This window comes from Notothenia coriiceps, unplaced genomic scaffold (genome assembly GCF_000735185.1).
Source record: "Notothenia coriiceps isolate Sejong01 unplaced genomic scaffold, NC01 NC01_scaffold00003454, whole genome shotgun sequence".
Taxonomy (NCBI): Eukaryota; Metazoa; Chordata; class Actinopteri; order Perciformes; family Nototheniidae; genus Notothenia; species Notothenia coriiceps.
The window spans coordinates 1,616-20,185 of record NW_011336155.1 but is presented as its reverse complement, the minus strand read 5'-3'; the positions used below and the strand labels follow the sequence as shown (position 1 = coordinate 20,185).

The following is an 18,570-nucleotide window of genomic DNA, read 5'->3' as shown; positions in this document are numbered from 1 at the left end:
CCTTCACATTTACATTTTAATTTGCAGTATTTCTAACATGTTTTAAATATAATTACGGTTGTAGTTGAAGAGTTTGTAAATTAACATGAACCGAAGCTGTTGCTGGCAACTCAATCGCACAACGTCACGTCCGTTAATTCCACATCCACACACACGGATTAACATCGCTTTAATACATTAATGTAGCCTTTGTTTCTGCTAAAAGAGGTGTCGACCACCTGGGGCAACAAGAAAATCGGCGTAATCGAGTGACTATTACAAAATAAATCATTATTATATTAATATTGACAATAACAACCGACCGTTGGGGTACCATTTGCTTGGCATTTCCGTTTATTTCTCCACTGGTTACAAAATGGGTTAACATTAACAATACCGTGTAACTGTCACGTTTGAAGGGACAAAATCGTGACATCTTCACGTCTCCCAGCATGGTAAATCGTCACATTTTCACGTCTTGCCGTGATATCGGGTTGGTTTCATCACGGCAGTATTTAGTTTAGACAGTTGCTGCCGGGTCCCGCATGAGCTCAGCCCCCTCCTTTTTTATTTGTTATCAATTTTTTTAAAGCTTTATATCCAAAATCAGCACTTTAGAAACAGGAAGTGAAATGGAGGGGTATGAGGCATGGCTAGAATGGGTGATCTGTTTGGTATTTTGAGCAAAACACGTCATAGACATGTTTTTTATATATTTGTATATATCTGAGACCTATGCTATTGCCTAAAAATAGCATGATAGGTGACCTTTAAAGAAAACTTGTTTCTATAGACTGCGTCACACATAGGTAATCTGGTTATTCGTGATATTTGATTGATGCCAAAAGAGCTCTCACTTACTTGTGGGAGCAGATATAGGAAGACTTTTGTTTCTTCCAGTAAATTTACTCCGATAAAATTACGGGAAACAGCCGGAGCCTCTCAGGGCGCTCAACAGTGCAGAAAATATACTACCTGATGTATTGCCATATGTTTAATAAACCTACATTACCTATTTTTGTAACATCCTAAAACTTTCAAATGAAATTCTTAATGTTACTACCAGATGTATTGCCATGTAGTAAACCTCCATTCCCTCTTTAATGTTAACACGTCTTCTTGTATGCGTGAGAGCTTCTGAATGCACACTTTAAATATGTTTTTTCAGGGCGCTCTGTGGCCATTTGTTTCTCCTGCTGTAGCATTCCTCTCTGGTGGCTCATTGATTCCTGCGAAACACAGAAAGAGCATGCAGGCCTGAGGTTGAACATGAGGAAGTGTGAAGAAGTCCGCTAGCCTGCAGCAAAATACTTTACATTTTTCTCACAGTACAGCGAGTACTGTACAAAGGCTAAAAAAACAAGAGGGGGATATTTAATGCGTCTGCTGTCTTGATATGGGCCGTGTTGTTGTACAATAGCTTCTCTATGGGAGGCCTCTCCTCCAGGCTGATATGTTGCCTGTCATTCTCCCTCTCTCCTCTCTTTTCCCTCTCACTCCTCCTTTCCTTCCCTTCCCTCTTCTCTCTCTCTCTCTGTTTCTGTTTTTTCTTCCCTCTTTTCCTCTCCACTGTGTCACACAGTCACTCATTCTTCCCATAGAATCACTGCTTTGCTGTTGTTCTGAGTCTCAGACATAAGGGCCCATGCACACACAAACCCATTGTTGTGCTATGTAATAAGTATTTGCACATAAACATTGAAACAGGCCTCAGATAACGTTCACTTAGTACTTGTTGATTTCAATGGATCTGCATAATAATCTTATCAGGTAACTTCACCCTTACTATTTTTGTCATGATGTTGGAATGTTAACCTTATTTAATCGGTATCAGAATTCCTTTATTTGTTCCACAAGGGGAACATTTAGATTGTAACACAGGGTGTCTGTGGGGTCTTAAAAAGTTGATCAATCAATTTAGCGAAAATGAAGGCTATTAAAAAGTATTAAACGGCATTTTCCAAGGTATTACATTTTGTAGCTTGTTTTCAATAAGTATATAAATTGTCCAAAGAGGTTGTATTCTACAGTCTGCCTGAATGTAATCATTGCGTAGGTGTGTAGTGTGATTCTGTGTAGCCAGTTGAGTAGCACTTGAAATGTTTTAGCTCTATGAAACCTGATGTACTTATATGATTCTGTTTTCCTAAAGGTTGTATCTTCCTGGTCGAATGTACTTATTGTAAGTTGCTTTGGATAAAAGCGTCAGCTAAATGCAATGTAATGTAATGTACTACATTTGGTAATTGAAGAATTGTGACCAAGATACTCAAACTAGACACTTTCTTAATAATGTTCTCAAACCAGATCTTTAGCATTTTTGTATTTTCAATTTATTGTGTATTGTCTATTTTCATGCAGATACCGATGTATTTGTAATAAGCTAATATTGGCCTGGACAATTGAACGGCTGTCATCATTTAGACAAATCAAACAAAGTTATTTTAATTGATCCCTGTATGGCAATTTTCTCCTTTTCTTGTCTCCATTGTTGGGTCAGAGGTCAGCCTCAGTAACAGCTTGATAGCTGGAGAGCTCCGAGCCTGGGGTGGATACTTGCCATAACAGGGACTTCTATTTAGACGGACAATCTTGTAGATTGGCATCTGCTATCTGTTCCACTTTGTCCTCTAAGACCAAAAGATAAAGCATGGTCTGACCTATATGCTGTGATTTAGGGTGTTCATGTTTCCCGTTAGAGATGGGCAATGGCTGAGTTCTGCATGATTCTAGCGTGTACATATACTCATGCATGGTGGGTGACAGACGAGCAGGTCCAGACTTGCCAGCTAGCTAACCGCTTTAGCTTTGTTATGGAGTATTTCTCAGGCTGACTATAAGTGTATGCAGTACAATGTGATATATAGTGAGTCGTGATTATAGGAGGAACATTTGGCAAGCCCTAATTTGTCAGTGTTTTTTCACATTAAAGCAAAGCAGCGTGTCAGTTATAATTTATTAAGCAGCTCCATGCAGGTTTATATGAATTATGTGCTTTACAATGCTTTGTGTGAAAGTCAGTAAATGCTCTGTAAGAACGTTGGGCCCTAATGCCTCTTATTATTTACGGTTGATTAATTCATCAAGAGTTATTTAAAGTCGGTTACTAGCTTAATAAAAGTCAACATAGTGGACAATAACCGGTGAACTGAACACACATTTGGGCTTTTTGCTATGCAAACCAATACTCTGTGGTTTAACTGATGAAATACAATCATTTCCTGTCAGCTGTCAGTGCTGTGTGACTGGACTGGGTTGTTGTTACTCTCAGCCTCCTTTAGTTTTTTCCTGTCATACTAACCTCTTATCTTTGTGTGTGTGTGTGTGTGTGTGTGTGTGTGTGTGTGTGTGTGTGTGTGTGTGTGTGTGTGTGTGTGTGTGTGTGTGTGTGTGTGTGTGTGTGTGTTGTGTATGCTGCAGTCCACAGAGACAAAGCCAGGGCTTAGCCGTGTCTCATGATTTATTCATAGTAAGAGTGGCTGTGCAGGTGTGTGTATGCGCTGTTGTTGGTTTGTGTGTGCAGGATGCTTATCAGGGTTTTAAAACCTTCGGCATTACGATAAAAGCTAATCAATTAAACTGATGGTATTAACACGTAGATATTTGGCTAGATGGAGAAACAGAGATAAGGGAATTGATGAATTTAAACCTTTTTGCCTTTTTCACTCATCTGTCTTCTCTTCTTCCTCACAGGCAACCAGACAAACTGGTGGTGGTCTGGACGCGCAGGAGCCGGAGGAAATCCTCCAAGGTTTGTATTTGATGAGTGCCATTCTAAAAGAATAAAACTAAAATAAAGTTTCTCCCCTGCAACTTTAATGCTCTGTTCTTTTTCTCCCCCTGCCCTGCAGGCCCACAGCTGGCAGCCTGGCATCAAAAACCCCTACAGAGGAGTGGTGGTGTGGCCTGTCCCGGAGAACATAGAGATCACGGTCACGCTTTTTAAGGTAGGCTACAGCCTTTACACTAGCACTCACTCACATTTATGTGTTTATCAGGGTTCTTACGGTCATTAAAAACCTGGAAAAGTCATGGAAATTCAAAATGCTAATTCCAGGCCCTGGAAAAGTTATGGAAAACAATATTTTTCCCAAAGTAATGGAAATTTAACTAAAGTTATCTAATCGCCTAAATAGTAATACTATAACGATAATAAATACTGTATCGTGTAGTAATGAAAATGGCATTTAACTGTCGAGGTATTTTGCTGGTGAGAGATTTGAGTTGCTTTAGCGTGTAGAAGCTAGTAAGCCTTCTATTTGATTTGTTTTAGATAGGCACAACATGTTTCATATGCAGACCTTATTTTCCTGTTCCATGTTCAAATAAACCATTTTCAGTGGTACCGCTGAGAAAGAGTAATTTTTTTGGTCATGGAAAATTAGGTAAAGGTCCTGGAGAAGTCATTGAAAATCATTGGTGAAAAAGTGTATGAACCTGGGTTTAAGGTGGACCGGGGTGTTTATGAAACATCAGGTGCTTTATTCCATTGAATAGCCCATTCGCACCCTGTCTTAAATTCGGAGATATATCAGCAATTGTTGACTTTTACCTAAATGGATGCCCCCCTAAAGCAGCATAAGGTATATATCTTTTGATATATATTTTTTAAAACTATATAAAAGGGCGTTTGTTATAAACAAGTATAGGACAAACAATTTTAAGTGTAAATAAGAATGTATTTTTGAATGGAGTCTGCCAGGACTGTTGATGTTAAAGGAGTTGGGAGAGTATTTGAATGTATTTTATGACTAAAAGGTCTGTATATGTACAGTATAACAGTTGTGTCTGTAAATGTCTGTGAGTGTACAGACAGTATCTGTCACTGTGCCTGCCTTACTTAAACATGCTGGCCTTGGTGCTGACAGGCTGCTTGGAGCCCAGTGTCCTGTTACCTCTCCGTGTCTTCACCAGACCTCCTGCCTCACATACCGACGTACCTGCCTCTGCTTATAACTTATAAGGCATACTGTGTTGTCTGTTAACAGTATAACCCAAATTTGTATGTGGACTGGTTCAGTTAGTATGCTTCTCTTGCTCTGTTGTACAGTGTCCCTCTGTTCCGAGCTAACTTCCACTTCCTGTCCCAGAGGAAGTAATAAAGCTGTTTTTGTAATGAGACCCAAAGCCAAGCCACTGAAGGCACAGTTGAGCCACATCTGGTTGATAAAGCCACACATTAAACAGCATTCCCTCTGCTTTATCAGATGCCCTGCAGTATTTGTTAGAAAAGTTTACTTCCACTATAGTGCTCCAGTGAAAACTAGTTATTTTCTGACCGTTGGGTGATACACACCACCCTGATTAGATATAAAGTGGTGTAGAGTTCAACTTCTCACTTGGTTTGGTACTACTTACTTGCCATGTAAGGGAATAAAAAGTAATGATATTGCAGACTCTGATGCAAGGCTTTTGACCATATGTCTCGCAGGTCCGCCAGCTTTATGTACGCGCCATTCTAATTTAAATAAATTACCCCTTTTAATTTTAAATAATACTGCTTTATGCTGGTCTAAATCTGTAAAAATGTAATAACCCACAGTTTAGATAAGTCTGCAGTGAGTCGACGGAATGTTGGAGCTAACAGGGATTTAAAGATGCTCTCATACCGCTCTCTGGCCTGAAGCGCTGCAGTGAAGACAGCTGAGCTCTGCAGAATTACAGCTGTTCCTCAGGGAGATGAACACCAGCAGGCAAGCCTTAGCTGGAACTTTTTACACGTCGAGAAAACACTGAATATGTAACGTAACTTTACTGGGAGCGCTCTGCAGACAGAATCGATCATAACAGAGACATAGTTCAGAAAGCAGAGCGGGCACTTTGCACCAGCCAAACCTCAGAAATCCATTTGGCTTGTTAGATTTTACACATCTGCATTTTCCAGAACTGTAGAAGCTTAATCAAACCTTGTTATGTTCACAAAATGAATTTGTGAGGAAATAAAAGAGAAGAACGTTTGTATACTGTCACTTGTCTGCAGCGTGTGTTTACCAGCAGCACTAAAACTCTGCAGACACCGTAAAGTGAGAAGACGTCAGGCTCGGTTGGCTTTAGCAGCAGTTTATGTGGCAGTGAAACAATGGAAGGATGAAGCAGCTCTATGAGTTGCTGTGTGTGTGTTTGCGTCCATGTGGGTGTTGTGTTTGACTGATGTGCCAGACTGCAGGAATATTGATTTCCGGGGGCGTGTCACAGGCGCAGTCAGACCGAAAGGCTGTCAGTGTTTGCGTGTGTAGGTGTTAAAGGTCCTTACACACCAAGCCGATTTCGGCCGTCGATTGAGCGTCCTGTCGCCCTAATAGTATTGGTGTGTCCTGCCCGATCGTGTATTTTCAGCCGTGCCGACACCTTCCGCCGACGATTCAACAGGCTGTCGGTAAAAGGCCGACGGCTAAAGAAATCACTAAGATTGGCTGTTCAGCTAGCGAATCAGTGCATGATAAAGGCCCTGACACACCAGGCCGAAATCGGCCGTTTTCGTTAGTCGGACGACGAAGCGTGCCCTGTCGCCCAAACTCAGTTTGGTGTGTCCCGCACCGTCGGGCCGTGACACGCCTTATTTGGCCTTTCATGGCCGACGCATGGCCGATTCAACATGTTGAATCGGCCATGCGTCGGGTCGGGCAGTCGGGCCAAATAAATCACTCTGATTGGCTGTTCAGCTAGCGAATCAGTGCATGAGAAGCGAAACGGAAGTGAGGGACGTAAACAAACGCTTTAAGAAGGCACGAAGAATGTCTTCCGCAAGCAGCACTCCAATGGCTGATAGCTCCAGTACCGCACGAGACATGTTTTCGATGGACGAGAGTGAAAATGGAACGCACACGCTATTTGTTGTTCGTTTATATCACGGAGTCTGTTCTTCTTCTTTGTCTTCCGGTTGTTGCCTCTTTTGAATGACAAATACACACTACCGCTGCCTGCTGGTAAGGAGAGTTATTTCCACTCACGCATGCGCAGCTCGTATGTGCTACTTGGCCGTCGGCTGAAGTCTTTGCGGTGTGTTCCAGTGCGACTGTTGGCCAAGACGCAGGAGACGTGAGGCGACACAACAGTCGTGGTCCGTCGGGACGTGTTCTTTGAACACGTGGCTGCAACAGCCGATTATACTCAGTATTGATTCATCACTTTGTAAAAGACAAAAATAAATGGCATCGCTTTAAGGATTCAAAGGTTTTATTGTTTTCTGCACAAGAGCTACAGAATCGTTTTTTTAGCCCTGAAAACTTCAAATCCCAGGCTCCACTAACAATGCAACATACAGTGTCGCAAAAATCATAAACAAATTAAGTGAAATAATAAAGCAGGGAAGGTGCAGAAAGTTATTGAGCAATAGTAACATTGTTACGAGAGCCATAAGAGATTTGAATGGTTATCCCCAAGGTGTATCATTTGTGAACATTTGCATCAGATATGTTAGCAGCTATGTCCTTTTTTGTATTTTAACCTAATAAATGACCACACTAACAATCATATAACATGATTTAGTTGTTGGTGTTATTAAACTGGTTAAGCTGTGCATTGTGAATAAGCTAGTGTGCACATGAGGAGGGGGTTGATTACATTATATTAGCATGTCTTTGTGTGTCGAGCAGTGATTTGTGGTTGCGTGTATGAGCTCCTGGAGGGCAGTGAAGGTCGTCTGTGCTCGGCTGCCTGCATTACTGTCTCCTCAACACCGCACAGATATACAGGCAGGACATGAGACAGTAATACGGTATATCAACAGAGACGGAGAGAGAAACATCCATAGTTTTCCATTTTTCTGGCTTCTCATTTCAATATTTGTGTATTGGTGTTCCTGTCCTGTTTCTTGCCCATTTGCAGAAATCTAGTTTACAATCAAATCTATGGTAAAACACACTTGCACAACATTTATTTCAGACAAGTACTTATACATAGACGACATCTTTTTATGAATGAAAAGACACCTCATTAAATCAAAAACATTTAGCACGTGCATGAGAAGGGAAACCAGGTCAGTGGGTGAGTGGAGCAGAGCAGACGCGATATCACTCAAAGCTGATTTATTTTTTGTTGTTGCAGCTTTTGTGTTGGAAGTTTTCTTGCAAGGTTTTGATAATATAAACATTTCAATGAATTTCTTTAAGATTGAGCAATTGAGTGTTGCCTAAGACAGCCTAGATATATGTGTTTTTTCATTCTCTATCAAATTACCATACTGTGGTTGCACTTCAATGTTCGGTGTATCGGCATATAGTCCGGCAGTGGCTCAGTCAGTAGGGGCTTGGACTGTGAGCCGTAGGGTCGCCGGTTCAAGTCCCCGACCAGACCTAAATATGGAGAGTGGACTGCTACTTGGAGAGGTCCCAGCTCACCTCCTGCCCTGCCGTGGTGCCCTTGAGCCCTTGTGGTACCGGACACCCCCCTTCCCCCCTCACTCCCATTGCTCCCCGTGCACTGCACAAAAGCTGCCCACTGCTCCTAGTACTAGGCTCCTTGTACTAGGATGGGTTAAAAGCAGAAAACAAATGTCACTGTGTGCTGTGTGCTCTGCATGTGTGACCATTACAGAGGGTTTCATCCATTCTATTCTATTCTATCGTTTTAAAACATTGCTTTATATATCGTCCTTGCAGGACCCCCATGCAGAGGAGTTTGAAGACAAAGAGTGGACATTCGTCATTGAAAATGTGAGTACCATTTTGTGTTTTCTTTAACCTTCAGAGGGGGGGAAAGGGTACCGTATGATTAGATGCCTTCCTTAAAGGTATTTACAATGACTGATGGTGACAACCTTTATGTAAAACACACATATACATCCGCAACCTCAGCTGTTTTCTGGGTGAATCCTCTTTGTATAACATGTGCAGGTTCTGCCCCCTTGTGGTAATACTATGACATTACATGTTCTCTCTGTGTGGAGGTAACCCTCAGTTTAAACCACATGTGCCTACTTTCATCACGTTGGCATACATGCTAAACCACAGTGAGTTTTAAGTCAGGTGTGTGTTTGTGGGTGAGTTTGTGGTAGTATCAGCCTGCATACATACTAGCAATTGTAAAGGCCACTTCCTGAGGCCACAAACGAGGTTACTCATCCACCAACAAGGGCTGGCTGTAGTTATGTATCCATTTATATAGTCACTCTTTTATTTGTTCAACAACATTTTTACAATTCAACTTATAATGTTTTCTTAAATGTCGGTTAGCTATCACACTGCTGTTCAAGGCAACAGAAGCAGAAGGAGAAATCACTGACTGTGGCCCTGCAAGGCAAGGACAAACGCATGCGATGCAGTATAATATAAAAACTAGGGCTCACGGTGAATAGTCAAATGCAGGGAAGGAGAAGAGAAAGGTGTTGATGGAGCAATTTGCTAAATGGAAGGGATGGATTGAGTGAGGAGGGAGAAAAAGAGAGGAAAGTGGCCAGTGATTCGCTGTTTTCTACATCTTCTGGAACCAATTTTGTGATATGTTGTGCTTGAAAGATACTCATAGATAGAATGGGAGGGATGAAACCCTCTTTAATGGTCACACATGCAGAGCACACACAGTGACATGTGTTCTCTGCTTTTAACCCATCCTAGTACCAGGAGTCTAGTACTAGGAGCAGTGGGCAGCTATTGTAAAGCGCCCGGGGAGCAATGGGAGTGAGGGGGGAAGGGGGGTGTCTGGTGCCTTGCTCAAGGGGAACAACAGCAGGGCAGGATAATTGGGGCCTCTCCAAGTAGCAGTCCACACTCCATATTTAGGTCTGTTCGGAGACTTGATCCGGCGACCCTACGGCTCACAGTCCAAGCCCCTACTGACTGAGCCACTGCCGGACTGTTGAGATGAACAAGGCCATTGTACCACATATTAGCCTTTCTTGTTTATCTCTTGGTAGAAATGTGAAGTTATTCCAAAAAGATTCGCTATTGCTTTCTGGTTCAGTGCTGTGATGTGGTTTACTCCTAAACTCTCGTAGTGTTGTCCACATTAGAATCAGAGTGTTATTGGAGGAAAAACACTTCTGCACACCCAAGTGTCTCTCCACTAGTTTTGATGGAGATAAATTGGATGATAATTGATTTTGCCTTATGAGAGCAGAGGTCAGGATTTCCCACAAGCAGGGCCTTTTGACCTGGTGGGGTTTCANAGCGATTACCCATCAGCCCCGGGGGTAACACAGAGGAAAGTCAGCGTTACCCCCGGTCTGCACGTTGTTTCTCTTTCAGAAACACAGAGGACTGTTTGTTACAAACAGTCCTCTGTGTTTCTGAAAGAGAAACAACGTGCAGACCGGGGGTAACGCTGACTTTCCTCTGTGTTACCCCCGGGGCTGATGGGTAATCGCTCCCAAATGAGTATGAGGAACTAAGACGAGGCATTTGAGTCCTGCAGGATTTCCCCGTTAGTATCAGTGTCTCGAAAACACATGTTGGCGACTGAAAGACATCCAGTGTTTGGTCTTTTCCTGAAGCATCCTACAGTGTCTCAACTGAAAGAGGACCACAAACACACACACAATATAATACCATTTTGAGATTAGGGGATATTTATCTCCCATTCTTTCACTTTTTCTGACATTTTCAACACATGTCGTTAATGTCTCTGTTTAGTGAACTACAGCAATCTGAAAGCCTGTACATTATTTATATCACACTTTATCAGTAGAAAAATGCAGGAAATGACTTTTTTAATGCAGTATTTTCTGATTTATGGCGCATCACAAAGATATTTCGCTCTGTGCAAACCTTTGACTCTAATATGTCAACAACATGAAACAAGAATATGAACCTGGCTTTATCCAATGTTCACACAAGAGTTCTACATCCTGACACATCCTTCATCTACACTGTCTCAACTGAAAGAGGAAACACATTACAAATATAATANCTCCAATCTGGACAGTTAAATGCCGATTTTCATACTACAATACCGATCCTTCTGAAACAAGTATGACGCTCAAGGCTCTCGTCAATTGCGGTTAAGCCACAAGCGAGGTCCTTTCTATGATTCCCTACACACACAGATATTATAACGTATTTATTATCATTATAGTATTACTATTTAGGCGATTAGATAAAATAGTCAATTATATTTGATGCAAGCTTTAGTAAATTGCCATTACCTTTCCAAAACTGTTTGGAAAAATATTGTCTTCCATAACTTTCAGGGCCCGGAATTAGCATTTTGACATGTTCAATGACTTTTCCAGTTTTTAATGACCGTAAAGAACCCATGAATAGAACACATAAAGGTGAAGTGAGTGGCCTAGTGGTAGCACTCCTGCAGCATACGTTTAGATCATAAGAGTCGTGACCCTAGCGAGCAATAGTAGATCTCTATGATCTCCCGGAACAGGCACACACCACTCCCTCTGTAGGGTTTTTGATGCGAGGCCGCAGCGTGGCTGCAGGGCGGGGAGAAAAGAAACAGAGCATTAAAGTTGCGGAGGAGACAACTTTAAAATTTCATAATACGTTCCAAACAGTCGGGCATATGTTCTGAAGCACTTTCTGATTGGGCCGTGGGTCCACGTTTCAGATATTACGTCATATCGGACGCAAATCTGGATCAGCTCCGTTGTAGCCCCGTTTTTAGAGATTTGGGTACAGAGGAAAAGAGAGAGGGTTTTATTTCTCTTCTCCTGCCTTTCTGCAGCCCAACGTTTTTTTGATCCTTGCGCCCATAAGCACATGAATTTATATTGAGTGCTGACATAATGTTTTTCAATACTTAGCAGCACATCAGCCAACCTGAGTATTGACACAGATAACAAATAACTGCAGGGTGACATGTTGTCTCCACTGCACAGCTACAGAACATAAGGCCTAACACACTCGCACACACAAGTACTTTCAAGCATCATGAAAACTGATACATATCATTTAGACCGTAAAAATTGAATAAAGTCAATATATTATTAAGAACAATAAGATTTTTAAAAAAAGGGTTAGGGTTGTGTAGTGCAAGAAAACAGAAAATGACATTTGAAAGCATGAAGAAGAGCAACTGTAGGCAGATCTTTGACCTGCTATGATGCTAAAGTGTCTTTGGTTAAACCATCAAACACCTTGCTCACTAACTGAAGGTTTCTCTGGACTGGAAGGTTTTTGTTAAACAGCTTATATTTCAATGTAGAGGGTTTATCTGTGTTTTGTGTGTCAGAGGGCTCTCATCTGGTGCTGAGCTTACTGACCCACTTTCGCTCTTATCTGCCCTCTCCCTCCGGTCTGCTCACACACTATCACAGATTATTTTTCTTCACCTTTTATTTATTTTTCAAATCAAATCTATGCTTTAACCCAAGACTATTATTTCCCCCCCTCTCTCTCAAACATCTGCTGAGAGTTAAAGGAGACCTATCATGCAAAATGCACTTTTTGATGTCTTTTGTACATAAATATGTGTCCCCGGTATGTCGGGGAACTCACGCAGCGTCAGAAAATAAAACCCTCTCTCTTTTCCTCCGTATCCAAATCTCTAAAAACGAGGCTACAACGGAGCTGATCCAGATTTGCCTCCGATATGACGTAATATCTGAAATGTGGACCCACGGGCCAATTAGAAACGTTGCTATCAGAAACAATGCCCGACTGTTTTGGACGTAATATGGTCGGTGTTTACATTAGCATCGCTAACACTCAGAGCTAACCTGTACTGGAGAGCATGTGTGTGAAGAAGCAGGAAATAAAAAGGAACTCACCTTGTGGTATAACCGGCAAGAGAGAAAGCCTTTGAGCTCCATACTGTTTCAGAGATAATCCTTGATAATCCATGATATGGCGTTTCATCACGGCAGTATTTAGTTTAGACAGTAGCTGCCGGGTCCCGCATGAGCTCAGCCCCCTCCTTTTTTTTTTTTTAAAGCTTTATACCCCAAATCAGCCACTTTGAAAACAGGAAGTGAAATGGAGGGTATGAGGCATGCTGGAATGGGTGAATCTGTTGGTATTTGAGCAAAACACGTCATAAGACATGTTTTGTTATATATTTGTATATATCTGAGACCTATGCTATTGCCTAAAAATAGCATGATAGTGACCTTTAGAAAACTTGGTTTCTATAGACTTGCCGCACACATAGTAAGATCTGTTATTATGATATTTGATTGGATGCCAAAAGAGCTCTCACTACTGTGGGGCAGATATAGGGAAGACTTTTTTTCTTCCATAAATTTACTCCGATAAAGTACGGGAAACAGCCGGAGCCTCTCAGGCGCTCAACAGNCTCCACTTCACTTCTCTCCTCCTGCCTTTCTGCAGCCAAACGTTTTTTTTATCCTTGCGCCCATAAGCACATGAATTTATATTGAGTGCTGACATAATTTTTTTAAATTATGTCAGCACTCAATATAAATTCATGTGCTTATGGGCGCAAGGATAAAAAAAACGTTTGGCTGCAGAAAGGCAGGAGGAGAGAAGTGAAGTGGAGCAGGTGTGGAGTGCAGAGGCGCTGCGGTTCAAAACTAACAAATATATTCCAACAGATGGATGTCAGGTATTTATATTGTTAACTAATAAATCAGAGCTCAGGGAACACATTGGTGGTTTAATAAAAAAGAATTAATCTTGTATCTAGCTCTTAGGATAATATGAGCCACTTAAAGGGGACCTATCTTGCAAAATGCACTTTTTGATGTCTTTTATACATAAAGATGTGTCCCCGGTGTGTCGGGGAACTCACGCAGCGTCAGAAAATAAAACCCTCTTTCTTTTCCTCCGTACCCAAATCTCTAAAAACAGGGCTACAACGGAGCTGATCCAGATTTGCGTCCGANCACCCATTCTAGCCATGCCTCATATTCCTCTATTTCACTTCCTGTTTCAAAAGTGCTGATTTGGGGCATAAAGATTTAAAAAAGAAGAAGACTGATACAAATAAAAGGACGGGGCTGAGCTCATGCGGGACCCGGCAGCTACTGTCTAAACTAAATACTGCCGTGATGAAACGNGGGCAGCCGCAAACATCCTGAACGCACCCTCCACTTCCCACCATCGCAGGCAGATTGACACAGTCCCATTATATCACAGTCTTGGGTAGATAACATGTCAGCTTTGACATGTTATCTACCCAAGACTGTGATATAATGGGACTGTGTCAATCTGCCTGCGATGGTGGGAAGTGGAGGGTGCGTTCAGGATGTTTGCGGCTGCCCTATCTTCCTTTAGGCAGGAGGAAGGGAACCACTTCACATGCTGATAGGATGTACACACACACACACACACACACACACACACACACACACACACACACACTGTCAATCTGCCTGCATGGTGGGAAGTGGAGGGTGCGTCAGGATGTTGCGGCTGCCCTATCTTTCCTTTAGGCAGGAGGAAGGAACCACTTCACATGTGATAGGATGGTACACACACACACACACACACACACACACACACACACACACACACACACACACACACACACACACACACACACACAGCTCTAAGAGGTGATATAGTCACTGCAATTTAATACATGTGATTTAAACATCATCCAAATGATGTGCATAAACGTCCATACTAAAGTTAGTTTAGTTAAAAAAAAGAGTACAACTAAGCCATATGAAAATCAGCAATGAAATAAAAGGGTGAGGGAGTCTTACTGGGAAATAAGAAAAAACAGGAATAAGCAGATGGTTGAGATTGAGAAATGACAAGTGAAAGAAAAGGAAAAGAGGAAACAGAGACAGAGGACTGCTCTCACTTCACTATCACTATCAGTCACACTCTGCCTTTTCTATTAAGACAGATGCAGCAGTGCAAACACAATCTGTGTGTCACATCCCCGACTGCCTGATAAATTAAAACACACAACACTCCCACAAGCACACACACACAAGACATGACTTGAAAAGGGCAAAGTAAGACTTTAATTTCAACTTTTATTCAACACGTCACACCATAACTCTCATTTAGGCAGAAACAACATAAGTTGGCTGGTCTTGGAGCAGACCATTTAAAGGACCTTTGAGACGACAGGATCTGCGTGCTTTTGCAGAATTCATAAAGTGACAAAGTGTTAATGTCAGGGAGTTCTTCTGTTCTACACTGAAAGTCCCTTGACCTCCAGTCACAGAGCAGTCAGTCAGCGTATGAGGCAACCAGGAGCTGGGTCATTGACACAGAGTAAATGTTGAAAGCACTAATGTCAGACACAAGAGACTGGAGGAAAAGTTAAAGCAGCTCAACTGATCATGCACGTGTGTGTGTACTGTATGTTTGAAACCAAAGCCAGATGTGTGGCAGGGTAACTCTTTTTAATTGTAAAATGTTGATTACAATGTAATTTAATTAAACAACAATATGATGAATTTGCATAAAAGTGTGTGAACAGGTGGGTTTATGTATGATAGTATTCTAATTTTAAAAGATCATAGCAACATCAAGCCTGTGCTATGCTTTTTGTTAAGCACAAGACAGATCAGCTGTGGTATCTTACGCGTTTGATGAAGACTACTGTAAATACCCATACAGAATGTGACGCTATGATCTAAAGCTCAAAAAGGCAATCTTTTCCAGACATTTGCTCGAGACTCGAGGCATTAAGAGTCTTTTTGAAGCAGCTGCATTTTACATTCAGTAAGCAGCCTGCTGTGTTTCAAGTTAGCTGCATGTTCTTTTTTAGGAATTTACAAAGTTGACCTAAAATGACAGTTGCATTGGCTCGATGCTAGGAGTTTAAACTACAGAAGGTTTCCCACACCTTCATGACATCACAGTCAGGGTCTTTCAAAGCCTTTACAGGCCTATTCCCTCACCTGCCCTGAGGGATGGCTTTCTTTCAATCTTACCGGCCTTAAAAAGCATACAGAGGACAGAGGAAAGCAAAATGTCAACGTGAGTGATGATGACTGACAGCCAGGAGAAGAAAAGGGAAAGTGACAGAACTGGCCTATTAGTGAAGAGGAAAAGTGTGTCTGCAGAGAGAATTTAAGAGATAAAATTGTAAAATAGTCTGTGCTGAGATTCTTGAAGTTGACCAAATGCTTGAAATACATCCAATACAAATAAAAATGCCATTGTCTAGAGTGCAAGACTAAATTAACTGATGCAACGACTTTTATGAGATGATACAACATACATATGGGATGGTAGGCAACCTTTCATTTTGTTGATTTTGTTTACTGGCTCATCTCCAAAGCGCTTTCATTCCCCCCTGATCACTCGCCTTCTGCAGCGACGGGGGAGTCCATATTAACTGTATGTCTGCAAAAGCCATTGAGGCTCTAAGAGGGAAAACTCAAAGCAATGCATTTTTTATCTTTTCACTGTTTAACGCTCATGAGAAAGAAACAAGGGCTCGCTCAAAACCACCGCCCCTGACTAAACTAATGTAAGAATTTGAAGAAAGAGATTTTTTTTTAAAAACAGCTTGATACATGTTAGTGAAATAAATAAAAATACAGCAGCCCATATACATTTTACTTGCACACAGCATAGGGCTGCACGATATTGGAAAAAACGGACATTGCGATTTTTTCCCCCCCTGCGATATATATTGCGATATCAAAAAATACAGGAATTGAAGAAAAGACCGTTTTTTTTGTCCGCAAACCATCCTTTCCTGAACTTTAATGCTATACAATTGGTATTTTTCTAACTATATCTATTCCAACCGGATGAAGGATTTTAGTAACGGACGTCTGAACCTTAAGTTATCAGAGCAACAAGCTGAGCTAGCTCGGTTAGCATCGCCGAACTGCCCTGGGGAAACACAGGAAACTACTTTATTCAGTGTTTTTACCTTTGATCACCGGGCCCGTTTGCTTTGGAGATTTGATTGTGATTGGTGGTTTGCTGGTTTGCTGTGCATGCAGACTCAGAGCCTGCATGTCACTCCACTCAAGTACCCCTGACATGAGAGCCGAGCAAGTTTTCCTTTTGTAGCAAGCAGCAAAAGAATTGTAACATGACGTGTTTGAGTTCATTTGCATACTTAATATTGCACGTCCTAAAAAAAAAACACACAAAAAATTCGCACGTCCTGCGATGTGAATATCGCGCCTGCGCATATCGCGATTATCGTCACGACACGATATATCGTGCAGCCCTAACACAGCATAGCACAGTTGAAGCTTGAGGGAGAGATCAAGCTCAGGGGGAACAGATAGATCATGTGTTTGGGAGCATCTCCAGAATAAAAAAGGGGAACGATTATCAATACGATAAAGCAAATCTCCCCTCCCTTAAAGAAGACTCTCCCTATGGCCTTAAAAAGAGACTGAGGGCATCACAGCCATCATGTGCCAGAGAGCAACAACAACGAGTACTGGGGGAGGAGGGAACCGTTCTCAAGCCAATGATACATGAGCAGTCAGACGGCTGTAGCTTCAGCACTCAAATTAATGACTCATAAACAAACTTAATGGGAGAAAATAAAAAACACTGATAACACTAAATGAGATGAAACTGCTTTCTCTTCATTATGTCTTAATTTATTTTCCTGTTTGTGTTTCTTTTAGTCTAGTCTAGTCAGAGAGCGAGCAGCATCAATTCATTTGAAGTTTGCTGATGGTGAGTTTGATGTGACCACTGGCCTACGGACCAGAGTCAGTGAAGAATCTAGGGCATGGATAGGTCTGCAGAAGAGATACTGCTATTCTTCCAAAGGGAGTGTAACAAATTACCCCCTTCTCTGACCACAAAGTGATTCATAAGGAGCTCCTAACTTTTCCAGAAGGCGGGTACCATAAAGAGGTAATGAGCTGGCCTACAGAGCCTCATCTTTTCCCTCACAGAATAGCAGAGTTGGGGTGAAAAGCTTTTTAGTATTAACATTTTAGCAAAAAAATGGAAATGGACCGTAGCTTTAAACCTCTTGCACACTAAAAGCAATGTGGAGTTACACGCTTTCATTTCTTTTTCATCAACTCTAGGTCAAGCTCACAAGGGAATAACAACAACTTTGAGGATGGCAGAGACCTTGGCAGCATAACGTTTGAGTCCAAACAGCAAGTGTAGCATGCAAACAAACCCGCTGTGCAGCCCTGCAGCACTCTCACATAGTTAGGACACAATGTCATGGATGTAATGCACACTATGTGTTTAAGGGGAGGGAATGATCTAACTTCAAAAATGCCCTTTAGCGAATATCAGCCTGCAGCATGTTGTACATTAAACTCTACCTGCATTAACTGAATTCTTTCAAAAGGACCGGGGTTTCCAAATGTAACACCAGAGTAGCACACACACATTCATCATCCTGCAGATGCTGCAGCAGAGCTCTGCAGGATGATGGATGATGAGCAGTCTCCAGGGCTATGTGTTTCTCTGCCTGACAGCAGCACAGACAGAAACACCAGCATCGCTTTCATCACATTTAACATCTCATTGACTGCTTCACAGCCCTGAAATGTTTTGTGTCTCGTGGTGCACGTGTGTGTCTCTTGGTGCACGTGTGTGTGTGCGTGTGCGTGTGCGTGTGCGTGTGTGTGTGTGTGTGTGTGTGTGTGTGTGTGTGAATGCCTGTTTGTGTCCATAATTGCTGCGAAGAACATCTACACTTGGGCGAATTCCACTGCAAAGCACTTAAAGTGATATTACCAGAAGAGGAATGGCAGGGTGAGAAGTGAGGGAAGCACGAGAGGAGAGAGATCAAGTGAAAAAAAATAAGAGGGGGAAGGAGATAAGAGTGGTA

General features: G+C 41.9%; 1 long non-coding RNA gene across 1 annotated transcript; it reads left to right on the top strand.

Moving 5' to 3' along the window:
- Positions 1-3,670: 3,670 nt before the first annotated feature.
- Positions 3,671-8,644, top strand: LOC104941513 (uncharacterized). The gene is made up of 3 exons (XR_797906.1): positions 3,671-3,730; positions 3,831-3,926; positions 8,580-8,644. It is a non-coding gene; the product is annotated as an uncharacterized lncRNA (long non-coding RNA).
- Positions 8,645-18,570: the final 9,926 nt, after the last annotated feature.